The following is a 16,985-nucleotide window of genomic DNA, read 5'->3' on the forward strand; positions in this document are numbered from 1 at the left end:
ATGAACATGGTTAAAAACTTAGCGCCACTATTCTCGGACAAGAACCAAGAAATCATTAAGAAAAGAGTGTGGTATCCAAGCACCCTCTTTTAACTTGCAATCCGTGCTTCGAGAACCCACCGAAAATGGGTCATGACTCCGTTTTTGTTTTCACTTACTCCTCCTAAATCTATAAAATGTCTCCTATTTTTATTCATTTTCTCTTTACTTAAATATCAAAATCTTAATATTCTTCTTTGCCATTAATTTCACATAATTTAACATTTTAAAAATCGGTAAATTAAAAAAATCCTACATTGGTATATTCGTAATTTCATGTAGTCTTCCTAAGTTTGTCGCCGACATTGTTTGTTGTCCAGCTTGATAATGTGAGTTTGTAACCCATCCGTTAGGGTTCTTGGAATGATTCTCTAGATTATCCCTTCCATGTTGAGAGTTGGGCCATGGGTCTTGGGTGAAGGAACCGTTGGTTTACGGCCCCTAAAAGTTTAGTTGAGGCTAGTTTCACATAGTATCATTGTCTTTGAGATAACAATTCTTTTCTATTTTATCTACATTTTTTAAATATGGGTTCATTTCCAAATGCATGCTAACACCCTTATTGTTGAATAAATGACATGAAACTAGTTTCACAGAGTAAGTTGCCTTTTTCTCCTATTGGTGGAAGGATAATTGGTTGATTAATTCTGATGTCATCTTTACCTGAGTTTTGGGATATTGTTATTAATGAGATTCAATCTAATGCCATTATTAATTCACAATGATAATATTCAAAATACTTGACAAAAAAGAATGGTCAACATAAGATATTTGAAACAAATAAATATTTTGTCCTCTGATATATCACATCACTCATTTGAAATTTCTTAATAATAAACCTGAAGTCTTACATCTTTTATAGAGAAAAGTTCCTTAAATAAAAGTCTTATTAGATACTTCTAAGCATTTAAAGATCTTTAACTAGACATAAAGCTAAACATTCTAAAAAAGAATTAGGGGTTAAACTTTCAAGTTAACGTAATTTAAGAAACTTATGATTTTTATATTATCAAGAGTTTAATTGAGCTAGGTCGATTCAATCTAGTGGACCCAAGAATTGAACCGAACCAAACCAACTAGTTAGTAACATGATTTAGTGGAAGCATTTTCACGCAAAGTAGAAGCAATAATGGAGGGTTTGAAATAATATAGTTTTCACCCCCTTTTTCTCGAGTGAATATTGAAATAATATGGTTTTCCTGTTAAGTTTTGCACGGAAGAAAGAAAGACTGGGATGTAAAGTATTATTTCAATTTGTTTGTAATATACAACAATATATAAATTAACTATAAGAAATATATAAAATTACATGTTCTTCAAGAGCTTCAATCAACACTGGAGGGTTACTTTTGCAACCACTCTAAAGGTGCTCAAGATCACAACGAGTTAAATAAAACAGCTCTAGAACTTTGAATCCAATAACTTGAGTTTGACTTGTGATAGAATCTCTTTTCTTGAGGAATCTGCATAAAATAGGAAAACCATTCCAAAATCAATTTTTACAAGGGGTTCTATGGTGTAGTGGTTAGCACTTTGGACTTTGAATCCAACGACCTGGGTTCAACTCCCGATAGGACCTTTTTAAGAAATGACCTTGATGCAAAAACACAGACAACACAAGACATCTTAAACAAAAGGGTGTTACCTAGCATTCGAAAACACAAATTTTCTTGAGACATAAGGCGTAACATTCTCGAGTTATTCCGAACTTGCTCCGCTATCATTTGAACCCATAATAACTAGCAACTTGTTAAGCATGATGTTTACATTAACCTAGGTGTTTTCTTGGATTCTTGGTGATCCTAGGTTTATGCATAACGTCTTGGGTCAAGCTTGGAACTTATAAGTTCTTAGGAATAGCCCAACATGATATTATGCATATCTTATCACTTTAGTTATCCTAGGAGGTAAAGTCATATGGATCGTGATGAACATTTTCTCCCATATCTTGGTTTCGCTAACTAAAGTTTTCCAATAACTCCCAAACTTGATTACCTTATATAACCTCTCGGGATAAGGGTTCATACAACATTTCATAAAATAAGATCTATTGAGAAAACTCGAGAAAAGGTTAAATTTCTATTGAGAAAACTCGAGAAAAGGTTAAATTTTGAGTTGACTTGGACAATTTAGTTGAACTGGCCGTATCATCATTTTCTTCCTCTGAAGAGAAAGGGCTAGGGATTTATTTGATAACTTCCCGTGGATCGTAGCCTAAGATATTCGATACCAAAGTTCATCCAAAATCTGATTTATCGCTGGAGATAAAACAAAGAATTTCTTATTGGGTAGCCGATTCTAGGGGTTTCAAGGCCCTATTTCTTCATTGAACCCCTTCCATATCCTATCTTCAAGCTAAAGGAATTGGTTTGGAGGAACGTCTTTGAGTGTAGGACCTTAATTTCTAAAAATCGTTCTTGGTACGCAACTCACTCGAAATGCCAGATTTTTGATCTTATGGGTAGCTTGTTCTACGATGTCTCAGCTCTCGATTCCTTCATCAAGTTTACTCAACTTCTTCCTCTGAAGCTAGAGGAATCCTTTATTTGAAGGAAAAGAGATCGTAGATAGGAATTTTGACTCTTATCCCCAATTTAATTTTGAAACCTATTTCCTTCAATTTTGCACGCTCTCGAGGTTATTTTTCTTCGTGGTCTTCTATGGAAGCATTCTTTGGAGGTATAGAAACTGATTGGAATCATTCTTGCTCGACGAGTCATCATGTATCCTCATATTGGATTTCCAAGTTTTTCTTGAAGTTCTTCAATGGCGGATTGAATTGGGGGAATGGTTTCTGGGCACTTTTAACACTCTATTCCTTCATAGAACTCGTGGGTAATCTTGTTGACTGTAGGAATAAGTTTGAAGAGAAATGGTGGAGGAATGCTCTCGAATTTGGAAGAAATCTGAGAGTTGGAGATCCACAATCTAAACGCTTATTGCCTTCAATTGGGGGATTGACCTTTCTCGATTCTTATTCCGTATTGTTGCTCCTACTTCCGACCTCATAGGAGGAGCTTAAACCAACATTGAGAGCTCCAGAATCTTCGTTATGTAGAGATCAAACTTTCTGGATAATTTTTTGGAGATATGAACTCCGATCATAGCCTTACCGATCTTGGCTTTGAATACTAGTCGTTGGATGTAATGATCCGTGCGTGTTCGTTCTAGATCATATCAAATTTTGGAGGAGATCCGACGGTTGAGATTTAAGTTTGAAAGATTTTTTCCGGATGGTCACGGTAGATGCTCTGATTCGAATTAGAGTGCCATTTCTGTAACTATCCATTCTTCCAGGGGTATTTTGGTAATTTGTCACTTTTTGAATATTTTATTATTATTTTTCTCGAAAAATCCAAAATTTTTCTACAAAATTCTCATCGGTCTTTTATCATTTTTCCCTTTTTCTGAATCTTGAGATTCCTTCTAGATAAGGAATTACAAATCGGGAAAGATTCTTGATAATTGATAAAATGACTTTTTTGCCCTTTTGATTTACTTTTTCCTTTCCAATCCTTTTCAAAAGGCCTTTTAACTCGTTGCAATCACTTGTTAAGGTACACGAGTGACCTGACTAAGTCCTTTGTTCTTGCTTAATCCTTTCATTTTTTTTTCCTTTCTATCCTTTGGGTCTTTCATGAGTGGCTTGTTCTTATGGGAGATAATTTTCTTCATTTTTGGGTGTTACATATACATACTCGTTACAAACACAAAATAAGAAGCAGACTCAAAAGAAGAACAAAAAATACTAGATTAAAAACAGAGGTTAGTCCATGGCCCACACTCCAAAGTCCGCTCTCGTCCATGACCAACTCTTATTTACTTGAAAAAAAATGATAAACATGGAGTGAGTAAAACTTAGTAAGTAGCCTACTAGTAGGTTCTTAATCGCGACCTTAAGTTAGGATATTACTTCTTCTTATGTTTTCAGGATCTTATACTGACCTTGAAAACCTTCCCCTAAAATAACCTTCAATCTTCTCCCCATCTATCTTTTTTAAACACTTTTGAAAGTTAAAGAGTAGTTTTGAAGCTTTTTTTTTTTTTTTTTTTTTTTTTTTTTTTTGAAAATTCAACCGTATTTTTTTTTAAATTATGAGTATTTTTAGATAAAGTGCAAAGTTGAATGGTATTTTTATTAATTTAGATTATAATTTAAAAAAAAATACAAATTTTTGTTGATTAAGTTAATATTAATTTTTTTAAAATACATAACACCACATCAAAATTAATTTATTCCTACAAAAATTAAAACTAAAAAATCAATTTATTTTAACACTAAAAAATATACTTGGTTTGACTAAAACATCCCTTATCCCAACTATAAAGAATTTAATTCCAAGCTCTCTTCTAATAGACAAATGATTTATTAACCTCTGTTGTAAGATTTCACTTCATCAATTTAAATAGCGTTCAACTATAAATATCGAATTTTAAAGTATTCCTCGGCAAAGTAAATCTGTTGAAACTATCTATCAAATGTGTTCCATGATGAGTTGTGGAGAAGTGTTTCCTTCAATTCAAATTTCAATTAAGGATGTCAATGAAAAAAAAGTGCAAGAGGCTAGAAGGTTTGTAGTGGAAGATAATAACAAGAGTCATGGACATCGTTTTGTTTACAAGTTGTATCATGTGTCTTATTCATGGTTACTTAAATCTTGTTGAATTGGTTCTCCTTTCACATAAGAGACATTTGTGCATTAAACCGTGCTCTTTGCAATAGCGAACTTATTAAAAACTCTTTGCTTGCTGCAAAATTTGCTTGACATAATTGGACCAAAGGACGGTATAGATATATCACATGCACAAAAAGAAAGTTATGCACCTTTGTAATAAAAGACCAAGGAATATCATCGTTATTTATAACTTCTATCACAGTAATATAAACTCTGCGAGGACGACGTTCTCTAGTCATACAAACCAGACCATTCACCACACGCTTGTAGATGAAACTATGTCCACTATTCTCGTTATTCTTTTCAACAACGAACGTTCCTGCATTCCGCACTACTAGGATATTGACATCCTTAATTTGTACTAAAGCATCTAAAGGCAACCCTTCCACACGGCTCATTCTAACACCTTTGGTAAATAGTTCCAAGAGACATTGTTAGGCCGATTTTGTTCATGAATACTTAAGAATTTGATATTTATAGTTGTAGTTGAACCTACTTAAATTGATGAAGTGAAATCTTACAATGGAGTCTAATAAAGCGTTTGTCTATTAGAATAGGTTGGAATTAAATTCTTTATAGTTCGAGATAATAGTTGTATTCTTTAAGTCATTGAGACTAGTGTTACTAGTACTTGTTAGTATATTTGAGTATAAATATTAAAATGATTAGTTATTAAATATTGTTTGAATTAAAGCGTTTATAATTCAAATGATCTTCATAGCCTAATTAATAAAAAAGTAAATAAAATAATTAGGAAGCATTTATGTGCTAGATCAAAATAAGATGCATAAAAAGAACTTGCCGTAATTACTTTATTCATCGACCTTTAATCTTAAAAGTAACTTAAAATATTGCAATATTGTGATTCAATGGACTATTATGAAATTAGGCCCCAACTAAATAAACAATATTTTTAAAAGATGGGAAAATTCATAAGCCAACCAAAATATGTATTCAAAGATGAAGAATTCACAACAACAATCACAAACAATATTAATTAGCATCTTGTCTTTTGGTTTGTCACATTTTCAAACACGAACAAACCTCAATTTCGAGTCGGTGAGTATTATGGATCATAATCGACAGTATTTTGCAAGTAGCTTTTAGCATTCACAAAAGGTCGAAAGTTGAATTTCTTTAGAATGGTAACCAAGTAACCGATAATTATTGTTGAATTTCCAAAAAATACACCACAAATTTCATTTATAGATATAAATGGAACCATTGATATAAAACCCTGATTATATAATTGCATCTTCACTAACAAACCCACCTCGGAGTGGTCATCTTCATCAGAGGCTGCAAATTAAGAAGCCTTCCAGGATTACTCAAAAGTGAACTTTTAAGACAAATGAAGCTATATTTGAGCAAGAAAAATCATGTTACATGTGGTTGGGATACCACGGAGACACCAATGCAAGCAATCACTACCACCTGAAGTTTCTTTGATACTATAGTTGGATCCATGAGACTCATCCCTCAGATGTGAAAGAGTAGTTATATCCAACATTCTTACTTGTGTGTCTCTTACCGTACTCTCAACAAATGGATCGCTTGATCTATTCTACTATACTTTACTTCCTCTTGATAACGGTGTGGTATTGACACAACTCATATTGCTGATAATCATCATTTACATTCATTTCTTCCTCCTTTCTAACTTCTTCATTCTCACATTAAACTTTTTTTATTTAAAAAAAAAAATTAAACGTGAAAAGGGAGAAAGAAGGAAGAAGAAAAAAGAAACCCTTAATTTTGAAAGCTTATCAAATACTCTTTGACCGATGTAAAGAAAGCTTGAGAATAATTTATTCTCACGTCCCTCTTTGACACTTGTTGGATATATATCCGTCCTTCACATGTTGTATCATAATCATATCATATCGTAAAAACTTCGTGGTTATATCCTTCCCTAATTTATCATAGCCTTAACGTCCTTAGACATGTCATAGTTGTGTCGTTACCTGAATGTACCTTAGTCATAACGTTACAGGAACGTATCCTAACGCTATCGTTCTATCAATCTATCATAATTCTATCTCTTTCTACCCATAACCTAATCGTATTGTTTTATGAATCCATCATGTCCATGTCGTTTTTATCAATATGTCATACCCATAGAACTTCGATACGTAACCAAACCATAACGTTTCATGAACATGTCTTACTCCTATCGTTACATTACGTTTAGTGCATCCTTCTCGTATCCTATCGTTACATTACGTTTAGTCGCTGAAAGTGTGACTATTGGGTATGGATAAGCAGAACCTCTTGGTTCAGGGAAAACCGGAGAGGTTGGATAAGAAAGCTAAGCAGGCAAGTACAGGACGGACAAAATGCACATACAAATTGATTGACATGATCCCTCTCCCTCTCTCTTTGGCTAGTTGGCTAGTTGCACGATAATCGGGAAAGTATACCAGGTAGGGAAAGAAAGGCTGCTCGATCTCCTGTAAGGCCAACCCTCAACGGCGAGTTCACCAGGCAATACTATAAGTCCGATAGAAGTCCAAGGTTTCGTCTACTACGGACCAGGAAGCTCTTGGAGGAGCTAACATGAAATGAGAAATACATTCGATTACGGCAACTAATAGATAGCAAACTTTTTGGTAGAAACTGAATGATCCCTTGGCTCGGGCAAGAAAAGGAAAAGGTAGTCGTACTCCTATCTTTTTCGTCGGACGATAGGAAAGTTTGAGCTGAAAGATTGAATCACACCTGGTAAGAAAGGTGGGCCTAGCAGGTTTCTCCGAACGTATAAACAAAAAGAGGAAGCAACCGGTCCTAAAGAGGATACCGATACGCATACATTCTCGCATGGAAGAACCTAGCTGAACCGGATTAAGGGTTCTAACCTAGTCCGACTGACCTTCTTTGGCTGGCCCTCGCCCCTTGTAACAAGGTCAACCCATACGTGCTTTTTCTTTTCGTTTAGCGAGATGGCTTACCAGCTCTTTCGGCTCATAGCAGCAGTATGAAAAGCGGAATCCTCATCCTGAGTTGAGTTCGCATTGCCATACTAATCGACATCAGCCAAACCAAGAGCTCCTATTTTTTCTTTAACGAAAGCGGATCTAACAGTTTCGATAAAACCAACCTCTTTTAAAGGAGTCGCTCTGCCTTGATCACCGTGGACATATGCAGCTTCCACTTTACTTTTGCCTACCATGAAAAGGAAAGTTCCCTCACGATAGGCCCTCCCAGCTCCCGAACGTCTTTCTATCAATCGAGAGAGGTATAGAATAGTACAACAAACCAACAAAACAAGAATGGACTCATAAGATGGGCGGTCAGGGAAGCGATTTCATTTGTGTTATCTGCCAAGAAAATGATCAAGGAATTCTCTATACACGGCTGAGAGATGACCGTATTGTTGCACATCCTGAATAAAGTACCGTAGGCAAGCAAAGCTTTTGAAAATGAAAGCGTGTAGAACTCAGATCCACTTTCTCTTCGATTCATAAACTTCGGATCTGATCTTCCTTTCATCTCCGGGTGACTAAGAGAGAATTTAGGCCTAGCGTGCATCCGATTCGGTCAACAATAAGGTACAGATCGGATTGATTAATTGGGCTTGAAGTTCCATTATCGTTTGGTCGAAGATCTCTACTAGGTTTAGTGCACTTTGGTAGTTGCGAATGTTGTCGTAATCGAATGTCTTTCTCATTCGACATTCTCTTTTACCAAGCACTCATACTCGCCAGGGTTGATGAGACAGTTCGTGAGCTAATTGGGTTTCAAGATTGCGTATACGCAAAAATAGCTAGCTTTCGACTTTTTTCTCGGCGTTTTGTGCCCGGTTCTGGTTCAGAAAAGGGCCTGATCTCTTTAATTGGAGCACATTGATGCCGAAGGAGTCTTCAGAACCGATGGGAGAGGCTATGATGAGTTCAGGCAATTGAAATAGCATGACTGATACCACAAAGAAAGGGTATCTAATCTCACTAGTGGAATAGCTTTTTCATAATAATTATCTCGATATATGTTACCAAAAACCTGCTTGATGACTGATAAGGTAAAGGGGTTTCAAAAGACAAAAGAATGAAAATTGTATGTGTGATAAACCCTTCCACACAGCTCATTCTAACACCTTTGGTAAATAGTTCCAAGAGACATTGTTAGGCCGATTTTGTTCACGAATACTTAAGAATTTGATATTGATAGTTGTAGTTGAACGCTACTTAAATTGATGAAGTGAAATCTTCCAGTAGAGTCTAATAAAGCGTTTGTCCATTAGAATAGGTTTGAATTAAATTCTTTATAGTTTGAGATAATAGTTGTATTTTTAAGTCATTGAGACTAGTGTTACTAGTAGTTGTTAGTATATTTGAGTATAAATATTAAAATGATTAGTTATTAAATATTGTTTGAATTAAAGCGTTTATAATTCAAATGATCTTCATAACCTAATTCATAAAAAAATAAATAAAATAATTAGGAAGCATTTATGTGCTAGATCAAAATAAGATGCATGAAGCATTTATGTGCTAGATCAAAATAAGATGCATAAAAAGAACTTGTCGTAATTACTTTATTCATCGACCTTTAAGCTTAAAAGTAACTTAAAATGTTGCAATATTGTGATCGCCTATTATGAAATTAGGCCCGAACTAAAAAAATAATATTTTTAAAAGATAAAAATTCATAAGCCAACCAAAATATGTATTCAAAGATGAAGAATTCACAACAACAATCACAAACAATATTAATTAGCATCTTGTCTTTTGGTTTGTCACATTTTCAAACATGAACAAACCTCAATTTTGAGTCGGTGAGTATTATGGATCATAATTGACAGTATTTTGCAAGTAGGTTTGAGCATTCACAAAAGGTCGAAAGTTGAATTTCTTTAGAATGGTAACCATGTAACCCATGATTATTGTTGAATTTCCAAAAAATACACCACAAATTTCATTTATAGATATAAATGGAACCATTGATATAAAACCCTGATTATATAATTGCATCTTCACTAACAAATCCACCTCGGAGTGATCATCTTCATAAGAGGTTGCAAATTAAGAAGTCTTCCAGGATTACTCAAAAGTGAACTTTTAAGACAAATGAAGCTATATTTGAGCAAGAAAAATCATGTTACGTGTGGCTGGGATACCACGGAGACACCAATGCAAGCAATCACTACCACCTGAAGTTTCTTTGATAATGTTGTTGGATCTATGAGACTCATCCCTCAAATGTGAAAGAGTAGTTATATCCAACATTCTTACTTGTGTGTCTCGTACAATACTCTCAACAAATGGATCGCTTGATCTATTCTACTCTACTTTACTTCCTCTTGATAACGGTGTGGTATTGACACAACTCATATTGCTGATAATCATCACTTACATCCAAAACCAGAGTATAGCAGTCGACTATCATCAAGGACCCATTCACCATTTCCATTCCTACCGACGAAAAAGTTTTATTACATTCATTTCTTCCTCCTTTCTAACTTCTTCATTCTCACATTAAACTTTTTTTATTTAAAAAAAAAATTAAACTTTAAAAGGGAGAAAGAAGGAAGAATAAAAAAGAAAACCCTTAATTTTGAAAGCTTATCAAATACTCTTTGACCGATGTAAAGAAAGCTTGAGAATAATTTATTCTCACGTCCCTCTTTGACACTTGTTGGATATAAATTCGTCCTTCACATGTCGTATCATAATCATATCATATCGTAAAAACTTTGTGGTTATATCCTTCCCTAATTTATCATAGCCTTAACGTCCTTAGACATATCATAGTTGTGTCGTTACCTGAATGTACCTTAGTCATAACGTTACAGGAACGTATCCTAACGCTATCGTTCTATCAATCTATCATAATCCTATCCCTTTCTACCCACAACCTAATCGTATTGTTTTATGAATCCATCGTGACCATATCGTTTTTATCAATCTGTCATACCTATAGCACTTCGATACGTAACCAAACCATAACGTTTCATGAACATGTCTTACTTCTATCGTTACATTACGTTTAGTGCATCCTTCTCGTATCCTATCTCAAATATACCATTGAACACATGGTACCGTAGGTATTATCATACAATTCACATATTATAACATATCATAAGCATATCGATTCACAAACATTTCACACATATCAATATATATAACACTTGCAAAACCACGGGCACAATCAACATCAAATATAACCATACGGATGGTAAGGACACCTACTTGATTAGCTTAGGCTGGTGTCCCCAATTTATCCTTAAGAAACTTCGATTTGTCCTTTGTATTAAAGTCAACCTATATGAACATGACATCAATTTCAATCATTTCTTTAAATTTTATGATGCTAGTGTTATATTTCATGGGAATATTGCATGAGTAAAGTCTTGAAATGTCTATATGTTAAAACTGTTTAACAGTTTCCAAATCTTGATTTTTGGCTGTTTTTTTTTTTTTTTTACTTGTGTTCCTAATCTTACTTTGGTGTGTTTGTTACATTTTTTTTTAATTATGTTATCAATTCGCAAATTTAATCAATTCATCCTTTATGTTTCTTTTTTTTTTTTAATTATGTTAGTCATTACTTTTGGCTAATTTAATCTATTCTATTTATTTTATTTTTTTATTATTATTATTTTTTTTTTTGCTATTGTATCTTTCTAAAACATACTAAATAAAACTAAATAATGGGTTAAAAAGAGGATATGAGATATAACTTAAGGTTAAATCTCTTTCCATATGAGAATAACTCATTCTCATGTCCATCTTTGCTACCATGTACTAAATAACTCATTCTCATGTCCATCTTTGCTACCATGTACTAAATTAAGGATTTTATTTCTTTTGGGTCAAAACCATACTTAAAGCACAAAATTGAAGTTGTAGCTAGTCAATTATAATATTTGACATGCTAATTTTCAAACTACTTTAAATGGGTGTAAAGAAAGCATGAGAATAACTTAGTGTCACTAATCTGACACGTGTTGGGCATGTACTGATACATTACAAATTTATAATCCATCGTATCAGACACTTGACTTTGAATATATTTTGAGAGTGAAACGTACATTAAGCTTTGTTTTGTTCTCCTAAATGAAAAAAAAAAAAAAAAAAAAAAAATTAAAAAAAAAAAAATAATAATAATAATAATAAAATCTTATATATTTTTAGATATAATTTAAGATGACCTATTTAATAAAACTCCATCCAAACTTCTTCTCATAAATTTAATTATTATTTGTATACAATTGTTAATATGTAAGAAAATAGACGTACAGAATGTTTATACTATTGGTAATACACTAGTCTCGGTTGTTTGACTAAAACAATGCAACCATTGTCCAAACTAAAAAATTTGATTCGAAGCTATCTCCTAATAGAGAGAGGCTCAATTAGACTTTGTTGTAAGATTCGACCCTGTCAATTTGAATAGCGTTCTCCAATTATAAATATAGAACTCCAAAGTATTAACGAGAAAAGTAAGTTTGTTGAAACTATCTATAAAAGTGTTCCAAAGTGAGTCGTGGAGAAGATTTGCCTTAAAATCTAGTTCCAATTAAGGATGTCAATGACGAAGAAGTGCAAGCTGTTGGAAGGTTTGCGGTGAAAAATTTCAGAGGTGGTAGATATAATTTAATTTACAAGGTGTGGTGAATGGTCTTTTCAGTCCCATATAGGCTTTAACCCCAAATTTTATATTATTGGGATAGAAGCTATAAATGAAAATAATATTCATTAGTCAGATATTGCAATTGTGAAGAAGTTCCGTCATATGCATCGGACTACCGCCATCCTATAAGCTCTTATCTTTTGAGGAATTCATCAAATTCCCTCTCCATAAGTAGCAGTATAACTAGATTGCTTTCTTTAGACTTATAAGTCCTCTCTCTATATGTGCTTGTGGGACACTAGATTGCTTTCTTTACTTACAATAAGTCCTCTCTCTATATGGGACATTACTCTCTTTTATCTATAAGAATGGCATAGCCAAAGTCCTCTCTCTATATGTGCTTGTGGGACACTAGATTGCTTTCTTTACTTACAATAAGTCCTCTCTATATGAGACATTTCTCTCTTTTATCTATAAGAATGGCATAGCCATAATGATATAATAATCCTTATATAAGTATCTTTTCTTTTTCTCTTGTACCCACCTTATACATAACATGTTAAATTAACTCATACTTAAAAAAACAAACTATCTCTTTTGGAGATTCGAGGTATCGATCTCCGTACCTCGTACCTCTCGCATGCTAAGCAAGCGCTCTACCATCTGAGCTACATCCCCACAATTTTTGCATCACAAAACCCTAATTTCCCGTCAGAAAATGAAGAAATATTACTACCTAACATGACATGAATAAGGAAAAATTGAAAAGAAATAATATATTTAATAATAGATAGTCTTATATTTGGAGATGCAGGGTAACAATCCCCGTACCTCTCGCATGCAAAGCGAGTGCTCTACCATCTGAGCTACATCCCCATGATTTGTTCATCATAAAACCTTAAATGTCCCATCATAAATAATAGTGAAAATAAAAAAAATATCAAAATATTAATAACAAATAGTTTGGTTTGGTGATGTGGGGCATCGATAATTGTGAAAATGAAAAAATATAATAACGAATTAAATACTTTCTTTTGGAGATGCGGGCTATCAATCCCCGTATAACTCGCATGCAAAGCGAGCGCTCTACCATCTAAGCTACATCTCCACAATTTTTACGTCACAAAACCCTAAACGTCTCATCATGAATAATAGTGAAAATGAAAAAAATATCGCTACTCAATATGTCATAAATAAGGAAATATTGAATAGAAATAAAATAGTAATAACGAATAGTTTCTTTTGGAGATGCGAGGTATCGATCCCCGTATCTCTCGCATGCTACATTCCCATGATTTTACATTCAAAAACTCTAAACTTCCCGTCATCAATGATATTGAAAGTGAAAAACTTAAAAGAACTAATATATTTAGTAATCGTTTCCTTTGTTGATGCCTGGTATCGATCCCAGTACTTCTCACATGGGATGCAAACGCTCTACCATCTAAGCTACATCCTCAAGATTCTTATGTCACAAAATCCTAAACATCTCGTCATCAATAATAGTGAAAATAAAAAAATAACGCTATTCATTATGTCATAAATAAGGAAAAATTGAATAGAAATAAAGTAATAACGAATAGTTTCTTTTGGAGATATGGGGTATCGATCCGATCCCCGTACCTCTCGCATGCTAAGCAAGCAATCTACCATCTAAGCTACATTCCCACAATACTTATATCAGAAAATCCTAAATGTCCTGTCATCAATTCTAGTGAAAATGAAAAAATATCTCCGCTAATTATGTCATAAATAAGGAAAGGTTGAATAGAAGTCAAATATTAATAACAAATAGTTTCTTTTGGAGATGCGGGATATCCCCTTACCTCATGCATGTTAAATGAGCTCTACAAATGTTAAATGAGCTCTACCATCTAAGCTACATCCCCACAATTCTTTCATCATAAAACCCTAAATTTCCCATCATAAGCTACATCCCCACAATTCTTGCATCCATCATAAGCTACATCCCCCACAATTCTTTCATCATAAAACCCTAAATTTTCCATCATAAACTACATCCCCACAATTCTTGCATCATAAAACCCTAAATTTTCCATCAAGCTACATCCCCACAATTCTTGCATCATAAAACATTTCCCATCATAAGCTACATCCCCACAATTGTTGCATGATAAAACCCTCAAATTCCCATCATCAATAATAGTGAAAATGAAGAAAATCTAAAGATGTAGGGTATCGATCCCCATACCTCTCGCATGCAAAGCGAGTGCTCTACCATCTAAGCTATATCCCCACAATTCCAATGTCACAAAGTCCTAAACATTTCGTGTAACGACCCAAAATTTTCTACTTAATTTAAGGTCGCTACTGTATACATACTATAAACATTGAATGCGGAAGACTTCATTTAAATTTCATAAAACATAACCTTTAACTTAAAAACACAGCCATGGACTTAAGTGTTTCGAAAACATCTTTAAAACGACACAACAAAAGACCCGAAATAAAATAAATAAGCGTTTAAGTTTAAAACATCCTATTCTATCCTAAGTCTAAGAAAATAAATACCACTATCCTATGCATGTGCCATGATCTCGAGTTGCGATGCCGTCGTCAGCCATACAGGAATGTCTTGCCTTAACTTGAAAAATGTAGTAGCACATGACCTGAGTATTTAAAGAAATACTCAGTAGGTGACCCCACTATTGGGGTTAAATGCAACAATCACATGCAATGAAATGATGGGACCTATCTTTCGTTTCATTTCATTTTGTTTTGTTTCGTTTCGTTTCTTTTTCGTTTCGTTTCGTTTCATTTTCCCTACTGTGTAATCCTAACAGGTAATCGTGGACGTGTACCATATACTCTACACGCAGCCCATACGTGCGAGTATGGGCTCACCAGCTAGTTCGCACACCGCTGGGCCACTGTCCCTAGCAGGTGGGCATGCTCTGGGGGCCCACCGGGACCCGTTATAACTAAAACCGTCACGGCAGCGCTATGCAGGGCATAACGATCGTTGTCCTGCCATTTGGATGTACGCATCCGTACCCTCGTGATGGGATAGGGGTATCCCCCCAAATGCATGATCACACAATATGCATGAGGTCCCACTAGTCCTACAGTCATCATTTAATGAACATAACCCCGTGTCACGTTTTCATGCTTACATGTCATTCTCATTCTCATTTCGTTACATATCATACATATTCCTAGCGGGGTTATGTATCATGCAATTTACCGTATTTCATGTCATACAATTCATTCAGTTACATTCCAATACTCATACAACAAGTCATAATCGTACAAGGGCCACACATCGTCACATGCATTCATATCACATCAACTAAGCAGCATAAATAACATACATTCACATTCACATGATTTCGTACTTAAGCACAATAATCTAGCATACAATGTATCATATCATAACCAAGTCATAACGTAAACACTTCATAGTCATATCGTTCTCTAACTTACCATAGCCTTGACGTTCTTATACCTATCACAGACATATCATTACGTGACGAACCTTAGTCATATCGTCACAAGAACGTACCCTAACGCTATCGTTCTACCAATCTATCACAAACCTATCCCTTTCCACCCATAACCTAACCGTATTCTTTCATCAATCTCTCCTATCCATAGCACTCCGGTATGTAACCTAACTCTAACGTTTCATGAACGTATCTTACTCCTATCGTTACATTTCGTTTTGTGCATCCTTCTCATACCCTATCTCAAACATATCCTTGAGCACATCGTACCATAATTATTATCATACAAACCACATATTATAACATAACATAACACATAGGAAGCATATCGATCCACAGACAATTCACACGTATCAACATATATGACACGTGCAGAACCACAGGGCATGTGTCAACATCAAATATAACCATGCTGATAGTAAGGTCACTTACCTGGATAGCTTAAGTCGTTGTCACAAATATATCTTTAATGAAAGTTCGATTCCGTCCTTTGAAATCCGAGTCAACCTATATGAGCTCATGACATCAGTTTCAAGTTTTATCTCTATAAAATTATTAGTCTAATTTTGATATTTTCTGTTGGACAAAATTTAGAGAAGCTCACTGCCCTCTTATAAAAATTCTGAATGTTTTGTGTTACACAAAATTGAAAGGATTTCATTGCGGTCTGATATTTCCTATTATTGTTAAATACTGTTTAACAAATCTTTCCTTGCTCTCCCTCTTTCTCTAATCTTTTTCATTCTGTAAATAGGTTTTAAAATTGGAAGGAGCTCACTGGCTTCTGATATTTCCTTTGAATGTTTTCTATTACACAAAATTGAAAGGAGCTCACTACTGTCTGATATTTCGTTAAATACTGTTCAACAAATCTTTCCTTGCTCTCTCTCTCTAATCTTTTTCCTAAATAGGTTTTAAAATTGGAAGGAGCTCACTGACGTCTGATATTTCCTTTCCTTTTATGGTTAAATACTGTTTAACAAATCTTTCCTCAATCTCCCTCCCTCTCTCTCATTTTTTTAATTCTGTAAATCGGTTTTTCAATCGTGTAAACAGATATTACTGACCAATTTGAAGTACAGGATCTTTTAGTTTATAGATTTGCCACCTAAAATTTTATTGAATCTAACTTATAACCTTATTTTGTATAATTAAAATGCTAACAAAAATCTAATAATTGTATATGGGATCTGATTATTACAGACTATTAAGATAGGAAAGAAGATTTGATCCTAAA

General features: G+C 34.2%; 1 non-coding gene across 1 annotated transcript; it reads left to right on the top strand.

The window, feature by feature from the left end:
• The first annotated feature begins 1,546 nt into the window (after positions 1–1,546).
• On the top strand, positions 1,547–1,618 carry TRNAQ-UUG (transfer RNA glutamine (anticodon UUG)). The gene has a single exon. It is a non-coding gene; the product is annotated as a tRNA-Gln (tRNA).
• Positions 1,619–16,985: the final 15,367 nt, after the last annotated feature.

Source organism: Cucurbita pepo, chromosome 10 (genome assembly GCF_057944985.1).
Source record: "Cucurbita pepo subsp. pepo isolate OVF chromosome 10, ASM5794498v1, whole genome shotgun sequence".
NCBI lineage: Eukaryota > Viridiplantae > Streptophyta > Magnoliopsida > Cucurbitales > Cucurbitaceae > Cucurbita > Cucurbita pepo.